At 36.4% G+C, this 11,232-nt stretch overlaps 1 protein-coding gene across 1 annotated transcript in view; it reads right to left on the reverse strand.

The window, feature by feature from the left end:
• The window catches only part of LOC306669205 (cathepsin O-like), a gene marked incomplete at its 3' end in the record, with an annotated part of 108,652 nt that overhangs the window by 51,171 nt on the left and 46,249 nt on the right, over positions 1-11,232 (reverse strand). The window lies entirely within an intron of this gene.

The following is an 11,232-nucleotide window of genomic DNA, read 5'->3' on the forward strand; positions in this document are numbered from 1 at the left end:
ATGAGTGTTGGAATTTTACCACAATTTGCACCATCAATAATAAACAAAAGCAATTTTCATAAACCTGTGCTTGAAATAACTGCAATTTATATTTCAAATCTCAATGGAATTATTTTTATAATGTTCATGGCTTTTAATAAGGAGGAAATACAAGTTTACTTGTAAGTATTTCTCAGTAAACACCATATTCCACAACTTGGGTTGAGAAAAGAATCTCTGATGCCTGGATTTTTTGTGGTTTCTTGACTGTGTGAGGTAGATAATTTCTTTCTTTCTTTCTTTTTTTTTTTTTTTTTTTTTTTTTTTGGTGTCAGAGATTAAACCCAGGGGTGCTTAACCACTGAGCAACATCCCCAGCCCTTTTTAAATTCTTTTTATGAGAATTTGCTCAGGGTCTTGCTAAGTTGTTAAGGCTGGCTTTGAACTTGTGATCTTTCTACCTTGGTCTCCTGAGCTGCTGGGATTAGAGGCGTGAGTCACCCTTCCTGGCTGAGTTTCTTTATAAGACTGCTTTGATTAACCTTACCTATATACAACTTCCAAGAATTTTTAAGTTTTTTTTTTTTTTTCCTTTGGAAAACATTAAAGAAATGATGCTGTACTTAACCTATAATTAGCAATGCAAGTCCCCCTTCACTTGAAATCAAGGTCCATATACATATATATATGTATATACATATATAAATTTTTTTTTGTTTGGTACTGGGTATTGAACTCAGGGGTGCCCTACCACATAGCTGCATCCCAAATCCCTTTTATTTGCAGACTGGCTGCATCTTTTCCATCCTCCTGCCTCAGCCTCCCATGTAGCTGACTGTTATCTGCCTTATCTGGAGTAGGCCATAATTATCACTAAGCATACATTATTTGTTGATGGCTGGTCCTGGACTTCACCAAATAAGACTTTGAAAAGCTCTTACTTGTATGACTAAGGTAAAACCTAGCTAAGGGATTTTAATTATCTTCAGATTCTGAAACAAGGCATGAGAAAACACATTAAGAACAACAAACTACTTCATACCCACAAATCATGATTCACCATACCAGGTAAACTTTTTTGAATGGCTTCTATGTTTATAAACACTTTTTTTTTCTTAGAAAGAACAAAGGTTTTGAAGAGAAGTATTCAATTTCTAAATGTATAAGTATAAATAAATATATTATTTTGGTTTTGTCCCAAGCAGACCCTGAGATAAGGATTTAATGGGAGAATTTATTTAGAAGGTGATTCTGAGAAGAAGTAGTGAAGGATTAGGGAAGTGGAGACAGGAAACCAAGGAGGAAAAGCAAAATAAGGATAAATTCTTTATGTCAATACTGTGAGGTGCTAGGAGTTCCTCTAGAATATTTGAGGGAAGGTTCTATTATGGTTTGGATATGTGGTGTTCCCCATAAGTTCCTGTATGAGACCATTCAAGAACATTCAGAGGCAAATGATTATGTTACAGGAGGCATGACCTAATCAATGCCTTAATTTTCTGATACGGATTAACTGGGTGATAAATGTAGGTAGGTAAGGTATGGATGGAGGAAGTGGGTTGCTGGGGTAATATTTTGTTCTTTCTGAATGGCGCTCTTTTTCTGCTTCCTTGTTGCCAAGTCCTGAGCTTCTTTCCTCCAACATGCCCTTCTACCACGATGCTCTGTGTTACCTCTGGCCTAGAGCAATGGAGTCAGCCATCTGTTGACTGAGATCTCTGAAACTATGAGCCAAAATAAACTTCTCTTCCTCTATATTGTTCTTGTCAGATCTCTTGGTCACAGTGGCAAAAAGTTGACTAAAACAGGTTCATAGTCCTTTCAGAATTTTCTCTGGAAAACAGGATGCTGGAGACTTCATCCACCAGAACATTCCTGTGGGCAGGTTTCTGGGACTACTGTGGTTTATACCTGTTGAGTAAGAAAATGTGCACAACTGGGTAGGTAGGGTTGCATCTTAGCAGTTCTGATCTTGCAGAGGTAGACAAAAGGAGAACATGTATAGAATGCAATAGATCGCATGTGATATTTTGTAGAAACAGATATATGGATGGCTAAAAGAGTAGCTTTTGCAAATTCCTATTCACATTCTGAATTTAGCCCTAATACCAGTGTCTGCTAATTCTTCTCTGCTCCATTCTTATGGGCTTTCTTCTGTTCTATAGCATAGCCTTAAGAAATCACAAGGGAATAATTGAGCTGAACATTTTGATTTTAATAGGCTTAATTTATTTTTCATATTTTTTGGTACTTTTACTGCATATCTGAGGAAAAAGTTATTTTATCTCTTAACTTTTCAGTGTTCTTACTTCTGAAACAAATGAGATAGTTTCTAGGGATCATTTGAAACTCATAATTCTTTATGATTTGCATTCTTCAAGCTAGCTCATCAACCAGTCTTGCCTCTAGCATAGTGCTTCTATAATCCATGTGAACACTGAGTTATGTGCATTTGGAGATATTATAATAAGTATAGAAGATTACTGGAGATCATTGCCTCTACTCATCTCATATTTTCTTTGGTGTCTGTTAGAATGCCTGAGGTTCATCATTAGATTTGCTTCTTTGAGTTAACATGCATTTTCATAATGTCTGTGGAAGATATCCATTATAGGGGCTGAGGGTGTAGCTTAGTGGTTGATAGTTTGCCTCGCATGTACAGGACCCTGGATTTGATCTCTAGCAGTAAAGAAAAAAAATCAGTATATAAAATATATTCAGAATATTAGATATCATTGGTTAAGAGATTTAAAACATGATCATGAAGAAAAATTTCCTACTGTGTGGTACACATCAGATCAAGGAATGGGGTTCCAACTAAAAAACTTGAATATTGGCTAAATAATGACCAGAATATAATCAGTCATAAATTAGATAATGCTTACTATGGCAAAACTTGAAAGAACTGCATGTGCTTGAGGGGCCGCCTTTGTAGTTACTGTCGTGGTGAAAGGAATACCGCTATTCTTTCATAAGTTTACAAATTTAAATCTTTGAATAATGACTCTTGTGTTATAAAAGCAAACCACTAAACTGACACTACTTAGGGGATAAGAATAGAAAGCTACCTTCCAAAAAAGACAAGTTATTTTTTTTTCCTAAAATATCCATTTCTTTCTAATTTGTAGGGGAAAAGTCAATTTCCTTATTACTTTCAATAGAATGTTTACCAAAAAAGGAAGAGCACTTCTCAGCTCAAAAGGCTTAAGGAGAGTACATAAATTATTTAGCTCTCTTCTTCATAATCACATTCCTACTTGCAAAATCAAGTGGAGAAAGAGGGATCATCAGATATTCTCACCTTCCAAAAACTGTGGCCTAGGACACCAGAAAAAGGAGCGATGACTTCACCCCTTCCCCGCGTAAGGCCCTGTCCCATGTATAATCAATCACCAGGGTCTGAAAATCCCCAAGGAATTGTGACTGGCATAGGATATGATTTGATGATTTCCTGTTTTTCTTATAGCATTTTATGTTGTTTATCCTACAATGTTTATGCATTTAAAATGATAGTTTATTATACAGTGATACAAATCAGCACTTTAGGGTGGATCAGGATCTTCAAAACTACAATTTGAATGCTATCATTTCCTTGGTTTTTTTATTTTGAGGAAGCTGATATGTACAGAAATTAATCAGGTTTCCCCATATCATAGAGTAAGTGGTAAGGTCAAGACTAGAAATGAGGTTTCTGACTTTTCATTACTTTGTAAAGGTAGACAAATATTTATCATTTTAGGTGGTGGAATAAATGGGAACTGTGGACAGTTCTTAGCGAGCAGCTGCGGGGGTGCCTGGCTCTCCTTGCAGTGCTTGACAGAGTTCCAATGAAGGATGATTGCAGAGACTCATCCTAAAAGGATTGTAGCCAGATGTATGCCTCCCTAGCTTGGATGTTATTCTGTGGAGTTTTTCTAATAATATATTACTCACTTCAGTCTGGGGATCTTGCTAGAGGTGATGGGAATAATTCTACAAATTTCCGGAAAAAACATCATGGAGACAAAACACATGTTGAAACCCTGTGATGATTAACCTCACAATAGCAGAATGTTTTTATTATGTTAAAAACCAAACACTGCATTTACTGGCACAGCCAGAACCTGTTGGGGCACAGAAACTTATAGATAACAATGTTTCCCCAAGTCCTAAGCACAAAGCACCTCCCACAGTAGCTACTAGATATGGACCAGCTTATTTTATCAATGGCAAGCCCTTAGAGAAGGTAGATATAGATCTCCCCCTGTCTCCTACAGGGTGGTTTAATCCAGATGATGGTTGTGTTTATGTGTGGTGGTAAGGTAAAAGAATAAGGTTTCACAACATTCCTTCCTTCCTACAAAGAATAGGTCACCCCTATAATAAACGTTGGTACACAATGCCCTGTTCTGGGAAAAAGAGCTACATAAGACAATGTAATTTATTCTGTAAAAAAACTTGGCCACGAGAACCACTGCAACTGCTGCCCTCCTGTAGCCCTTAACTCAGCAATTTAGATATTAACCAGATGGACCTAGTAGAGATGGTCACATGACATTATTTGTCTATCGCTTTACCACAAAAATAATAAGAATAGCCTTAGGTCATATAGAGTTTCGATATTAAGGAAATAAACATTGTATTAGCTCGTTGACATAGTTAGATATTCTTAAAACAATTGTGATTAGGTAAGGATAATCTGTAAGGTTACTGTTTTCTCCTAATCCTTCGGTAAAAATAATTTCTGCCTATGCTTTGGAAACTTCTTTGATTTTATTAATCACAAGCCTGTCATCAAAGCCTGAAGAAAAATGTATATAAACCCAACCTTCCCCAGAATAAAGTGGGATTGATTGCACCAGAACTAGAGTCTGTGTCTTTCACTCTCCATCCATCGCCGACGCTGTCTCCTCGCGCCCCTTACCAGTGTGGAACCCATGGACTCCTGCTACTCCAGCAAGTGGTGCCCAACGTGGGGCACTCTGGTAAACCCCCCATTTATTAATATTAATTTCTTTCCTTTTGGAGACAGCTAGGATCCTGCCTGGGGTGCCGCGGACCCCTTGGTAGAGAAGGCCGAGAAAGGAGAGGCAGGGATAGAAAGAACAGCTACCATGGGAAGTAGTGAAAGCAAAGAAAGAGCACTATTTATTGATATTGCTAAGCACTTTTTAAGTAAAAGAGGAACGCATGTAGGAACAGCTCAATTAAAAAGATTTTTTCATTTTGTGCAAGAATGTGCCTCTTGGTTTCCTGAACAGGGTACTTTAGATGTTAAAACCTGGAAAAAGGTAGGCGATGTTATGCATGCGCATCATAGATTATATGGCAATGGAAGAGTCCCCGCCGACGCTTTTGCATTGTGGAATCTTTTTAGGGACTGCTTAGACCCTAGACATGAAAGTGAGCAGCTAAGTAAAAGGGTAAGATCACCAGACAAAATGTCAGAAAAGGAGCCTTTGCTGACAGCCTCCATTAAAAAATATACAGAGGAAACTCAGAGTGAAAGTGGAAAGTGAATCAGATGATGATGAAGGCGGGAAAAGGAGAAAGGTCTGCCTGATCAGCTCTCCCTGTCTGATGAGGAGGACTTGGAAGAAGCAGCTTTCAGATATCATAATGAGGATCCACCTTTGGTGGCTCCTGTTGTGCCGGCCCTTCCTAAACCCCCAGATAAAATAAAAAGGAAAGTCCAAAAGGTAGGATTTCTAGGTGCTGTTAGTGAGGCACAAAAACAGGGAGATTTAGTATTTGTTGCCCTATAGTATGGGCTATAAATGAGGAGGAGAGCCTCATTGGGAGCCTCTCTCTTTTAAAATGTTAAAAGAACTAAAAGCAGCTGTAAAAGATTTAGTACCTACTTCCCCTTATACTCTGCAGCTAGTGGAGAATGTGAGCTCACAGTGGCTGACGCCTTTTGATTGGCAACAAACGGCAAAGTTGTGTTTAACACCAGGGCAATATTTACTTTGGAAGACAGAATATGAAGAATTAGCCAAAGCTACAGCACAATCTCAGATGGACAGAATGGAGACTATGGGGGCACTTCAGCCTGGCCTCCCTTCTCCTGTGGCTGTCCCTAAAGGCTATCATATTATAGTCATTGATTTACAAGATTGCTTCTTTACTATTCCTTTAGCTAAACTAGATAGATGGCGTTTTGCTTTTAGTTTACCATCGCCTAACTTACAAAGGCCTTATCAAAGATTTCAATGGAAAGTATTACCTCAAGGAATGAAAAATAGTCCTACATTATGTCAAAAGTTTGTAGATCAAACCTTAATTAATTGTAGACAAAAGTATCCAGACTGCTATATGATTCATTATATGGATAATATATTGACTGCACATTCTCAAAGCCATTTGTTACAAATAATATTACAGGATTTAATTAAAGATTTACAGAGGTGGGGCCTGATAGTGGCTCCTGAAAAAATTCAACAGGAACCTCCTTATAATTATCTAGGAAGAACTATAAAAACAGATTGTGTCAGCTCTCAAAAATTACAAATTTGAAAAGACAAATTATTAATGTTAAATGATTTTCAAAAATTATTGGGAGATATAAATTGGGTTAGACCTTATTTAAAACTTTCAACTAATGATTTAAAACCTTTATTTGAAATACTAAAGGGTGATTCAGATCCTAACTCAAGTAGGGTATTAACTAAAGAAGGAGAACAAGCCTTGCAAGTTGTTGAAACTGCAATTCAAAAGCATTACTTGCAACAAGTTAATTATAACTTGCCTTGGGTTTTTATTGTGCTAAAAACGAAACGTACTCCAACAGGTTGTTTATGGCAAAATGATCCATTTGAATGGATACACTTACCAGTATCAGGAAAAAAAAATTAATGTCTTATCCTACTATGGTAGCTTCTTTGGTATTAAAGGCCAGATTTAGAAGTAAAAAATTGTTTGCTTGTGAAATGCATAAAATAATTATTCCTTACACAAGAGAACAATTTGACCAATTATTACAAATTGATGATCAATGGGCTATTGCATTTCTAAATTTTACAGGAAAAATTTCTTTCCACCTGCCCAATAATCCTTTACTACATTTTTTACTTCAAACTGAAATAATATTTCCCAAATAGTGCTCCTCAACTCCTATTACTAATGCAACCTTAATATTTACAGATGGATCTTCTAATGGAAAAGCAGTAACAATTATTGATTCTCAACCTACTGTTCAATGGACCCAAGAGACTTCAGCTCAAAGAGCAGAATTAGAAGCAGTTATATTCGCATTTAAAACTGTAACTCAACCTTTTAACCTTTATACTGATTCATTATATATAGTCAAATTATTTCTAGCTATAGAAACAGCAACCCTTTCCTTTTCATCAAAAATTATTCACAGGTTACAAGAATTACAATATTTAATTCATAATAGAACTTCACACTTTTTAATAGGTCATATACGTGGACATTCCAACTTACTGGGCCCCCTTTCTCTGGGAAATACCCATGCAGATAATTTAACAAAAAATTTTATTTTAACAGCTATTGAAGAAGCAATTGTGTCTCATAAAACTCATCATCAAAATTCTTCCTCATTACAAAAACAGTTTCATATTACTAGAGAACAAACAAGAACTATTGTTAAAAACTGTCATGTTTGTCCTAAATTTATTCCTTTTCCACAGATGAGAGTTAATCCTGGAGGACTTATACCTAATATCTTATGGCAAATGGATGTGACTCATATATCAGAATTTGGAAAGCTGTCTTATGTTCATGTTACAGTCGATACCTTTTCTCATGTTATTGTGGCCTCAGCCAGAACTGGGGAAGCCTACAAGGATGTGATTCAACATTTATTCCTTTGTTTTTCTGTTTTAGGAATGCCTAAAAAACTTAAAACTGATAATGCTCCTGCTTATACTTCTAAATCATTTAAAGATTTTTGTTCCAGGTTTAACATTTATCATTCTACAGGAATTCCTTATAATCCACAAGGACAAGCTATAGTAGAAAGAAGTCATCAAAAGCTTAAAACTCAAATTACTAAATTTAAAGAGGGGGAATTAAAATATTCCTCCCCCCATCATATTATTCAACATGCCCTTTTTGTGTTAAATCATTTAAATGTTGATAAAGAAGGCAATTCTGCTATGATGAGGCATTGAGAAAGTAAAAGGTCAACTCAGGCCCTAGTAAAATGGATTTATTAACAGGTAAATGGAAGGGGCCTGACATTTTGCTTACTTCCAGTTGAGGCTATGCTTGTGTATTTCCCCAGGATGCTGAAACGCCTTTGTGGATTCCAGATCGATTGATACATCATTACAATGAGCCCTATCCGAAGGAGGAAAAAGAACAAAGGATATTGGAGCCCATAACAACCCAATCAGACGGAGGAAGATGGGCTAGTATTTAAGATGAAGAAACTCCGTTTTGCTCATTCTGCCGCTACTCGCACCGCTGATCTTCCTACATGGGGACAACTGAAGCACCTGTCTGCCACAGCTGCTGATGTGGTGACTGGTGCCGGAAAACCTAAAACCCTAGGGGTTTTGTTTCTTGCTTTGATTGCCCTTGTCTCGGCTCAGGTATTGCCTATTAATACTCAATTTGATCCTAATGGGGAGGCTTTTTGAACCTATTTTCCAAATCCTCCTCTGTTACATCCTACTACTTGGAGTAGGACCAATATAAAGGTATTTACTAATAAATCTCAGGTAGTTGGAGGCATTTCTGACTCTTTGATTCCTCATAAGATAGCATCTACTGTTACTTTTCATGGAATTACTGAAGAGACACCAATGTGCTTTAGTACAGATAATCTACATGTGCCATTGGGATGTCTCCCTTTAAGTTATAGGACTTACATTACTGATTCTCCAGGAGAATAAGACAACGAAAGAGATGTATGGTCTCTTGAGATAATTTCTCTGGGATATGTAAATCATAATGATACTAATGTTTCAGTTACCTTGCCTCCTTCCTTTAAATTATGTGATGACTTTAATAATCAAAAAGATACTGCTTGGAATTTAACTGATGTTGAAACTGATTTTCCAAAATGGTTTGAGTGTGGCTTTCATCATGCCGCAGTACAATTCAAACCTCAAAGCTCAAAGACTATTATTACAGATTATTCCATGTCTGCTCCTGATTATGACTATAAACTATGGCTAAAGACTAGAAAGAATGATAGTCCTCATTTTGAATTTAATTCTTTTGTAACTAATGATCCAATTCATAGGTGGTTTACTCCTGGATGGGTGACACCTATCTATCGTAGTGATTTAAATAATGGCAAATTTTCTTACTTTCCTGATTTATATAGACTGTTAGCAGCTACTAATATAGTATTATTACAAAGATCTAAGTTAAGTAAACCTAATGACTTTGCAGTACGTGCTTGTATAATAAATGCTCCTCATGCTATTCTTATGTCTACCATAAATAATTTCAAAATCACTAAAAATAAGGATGCTTATAACATTTATTGCCATGATTGTGTTCTTACTAATTGTGTTAATTCAACCATGTCTAAAGATTTAAAGGTGGTTTTAATTGTACATCAGCCTAATTATGTTATATTGCCAGTTAATCTTACAGAATCTTGGTATGATGACCCAGGTGTTGAAATTTTAAAAACAGTTAATGAACTTTTAAGGCCAAAAAGGTTCATAGCAGCTTTGATCTTGGGAATAACAGTTCTTATCAGTATAATCACTTCTTTAGCACTTTCTACCACAACCTTGGTACAGGAAATTCATACCGCTTCACATGTAAATGATTTATCTCATAATGTATCCGTTGCCCTGGCAGCACAGGAACAAGTAGATAAAAAGTTGGAAACTAGAATTAATGCTCTTGAAGAAGCTATTTTTTTCATGGGTAATGAAATTCAAATATTCAAACAAGAATGACCACTAGGTGTCATGCTAACTATAAATGGATTTGTGTTACTCCCTTGAAGGTAGATAATGACACTAATTGGGAAAAGGTAAAGAATCATCTTAAAGCAGTTTGGAATAATACTAATATATCTCCGGACATTCAGACTTTACAAAAACAAATAAAAATGTTAAGTCAAGCTCATCTTTCTGTGGTTCCAACAAATAACCTGGCTACTCAAATGTTTAACAATATTAAGGCCACTATTTTCAATTGTACTTTTCTAAATACTATTATTCAATAGGGATTAATTGGTGATTGTATTTTAATTCTTATCTTTTGTTTTCCAGTCATCCTCCAAGCAATCCTCAGGCTGATCCAGAGAGTTATTGTCAAAGTAGGCTTCGATTTCTTACAAAATAAAAAAGGGGGAGCTCCCGGGGGCGCCTGGCTCTCCTTGCAGTGCTTGACAGAGTTCCAATGAAGGATGATTGCAGAGACTCATCCTAAAAGGATTGTAGCCAGATGTATGCCTCCCTAGCTTGGATGTTATTCTGTGGAGTTTTCCTAATAATATATTACTCACTTCAGTCTGGGGATCTTGCTAGAGGTGATGGGAATAATTCTACAAATTTCCGGAAAAAACATCATGGAGGCAAAACACATGTTGAAACCCTGTGATGATTAACCTCACAATAGCAGAATGTTTTTATTATGTTAAAAACCAAACACTGCATTTACTGGCACAGCCAGAACCTGTTGGGGCACAGAAACTTATAGATAACAATGTTTCCCCAAGTCCTAAGCACAAAGCACCTCCCACAGTAGCTACTAGATATGGACCAGCTTATTTTATCAATGGCAAGCACTTAGAGAAGGTAGATATAGATCTCCCCCGTCTCCTACAGGGTGGTTTAATCCAGATGATGGTTGTGTTTATGTGTGGTGGTAAGGTAAAAGAATAAGGTTTCACAACATTCCTTCCTTCCTACAAAGAATAGGTCACCCCTATAATAAACGTTGGTACACAATGCCCTGTTCTGGGAAAAAGAGCTACATAAGACAATGTAATTTATTCAGTAAAAAAACTTGGCCACGAGAACCACTGCAACTGCTGCCCTCCTGTAGCCCTTAACTCAGCAATTTAGATATTAACCAGATGGACCTAGTAGAGATGGTTACATGACATTATTTGTCTATCGCTTTACCACAAAAATAATAAGAATAGTCTTAGGTCATATAGAGTTTCGATATTAAGGAAATAAACATTGTATTAGCTCGTTGACATAGATATTCTTAAAACAATTGTGATTAGGTAAGGATAATCTGTAAGGTTACTGTTTTCTCCTAATCCTTCGGTAAAAATAATTTCTGCCTATGCTTTGGAAACTTCTTTGATTTTATTAATCACAAGCCTGT

Source organism: Sciurus vulgaris (assembly GCF_902686455.1).
Source record: "Sciurus vulgaris genome assembly, chromosome: 9".
NCBI classification, from domain to species: Eukaryota; Metazoa; Chordata; class Mammalia; order Rodentia; family Sciuridae; genus Sciurus; species Sciurus vulgaris.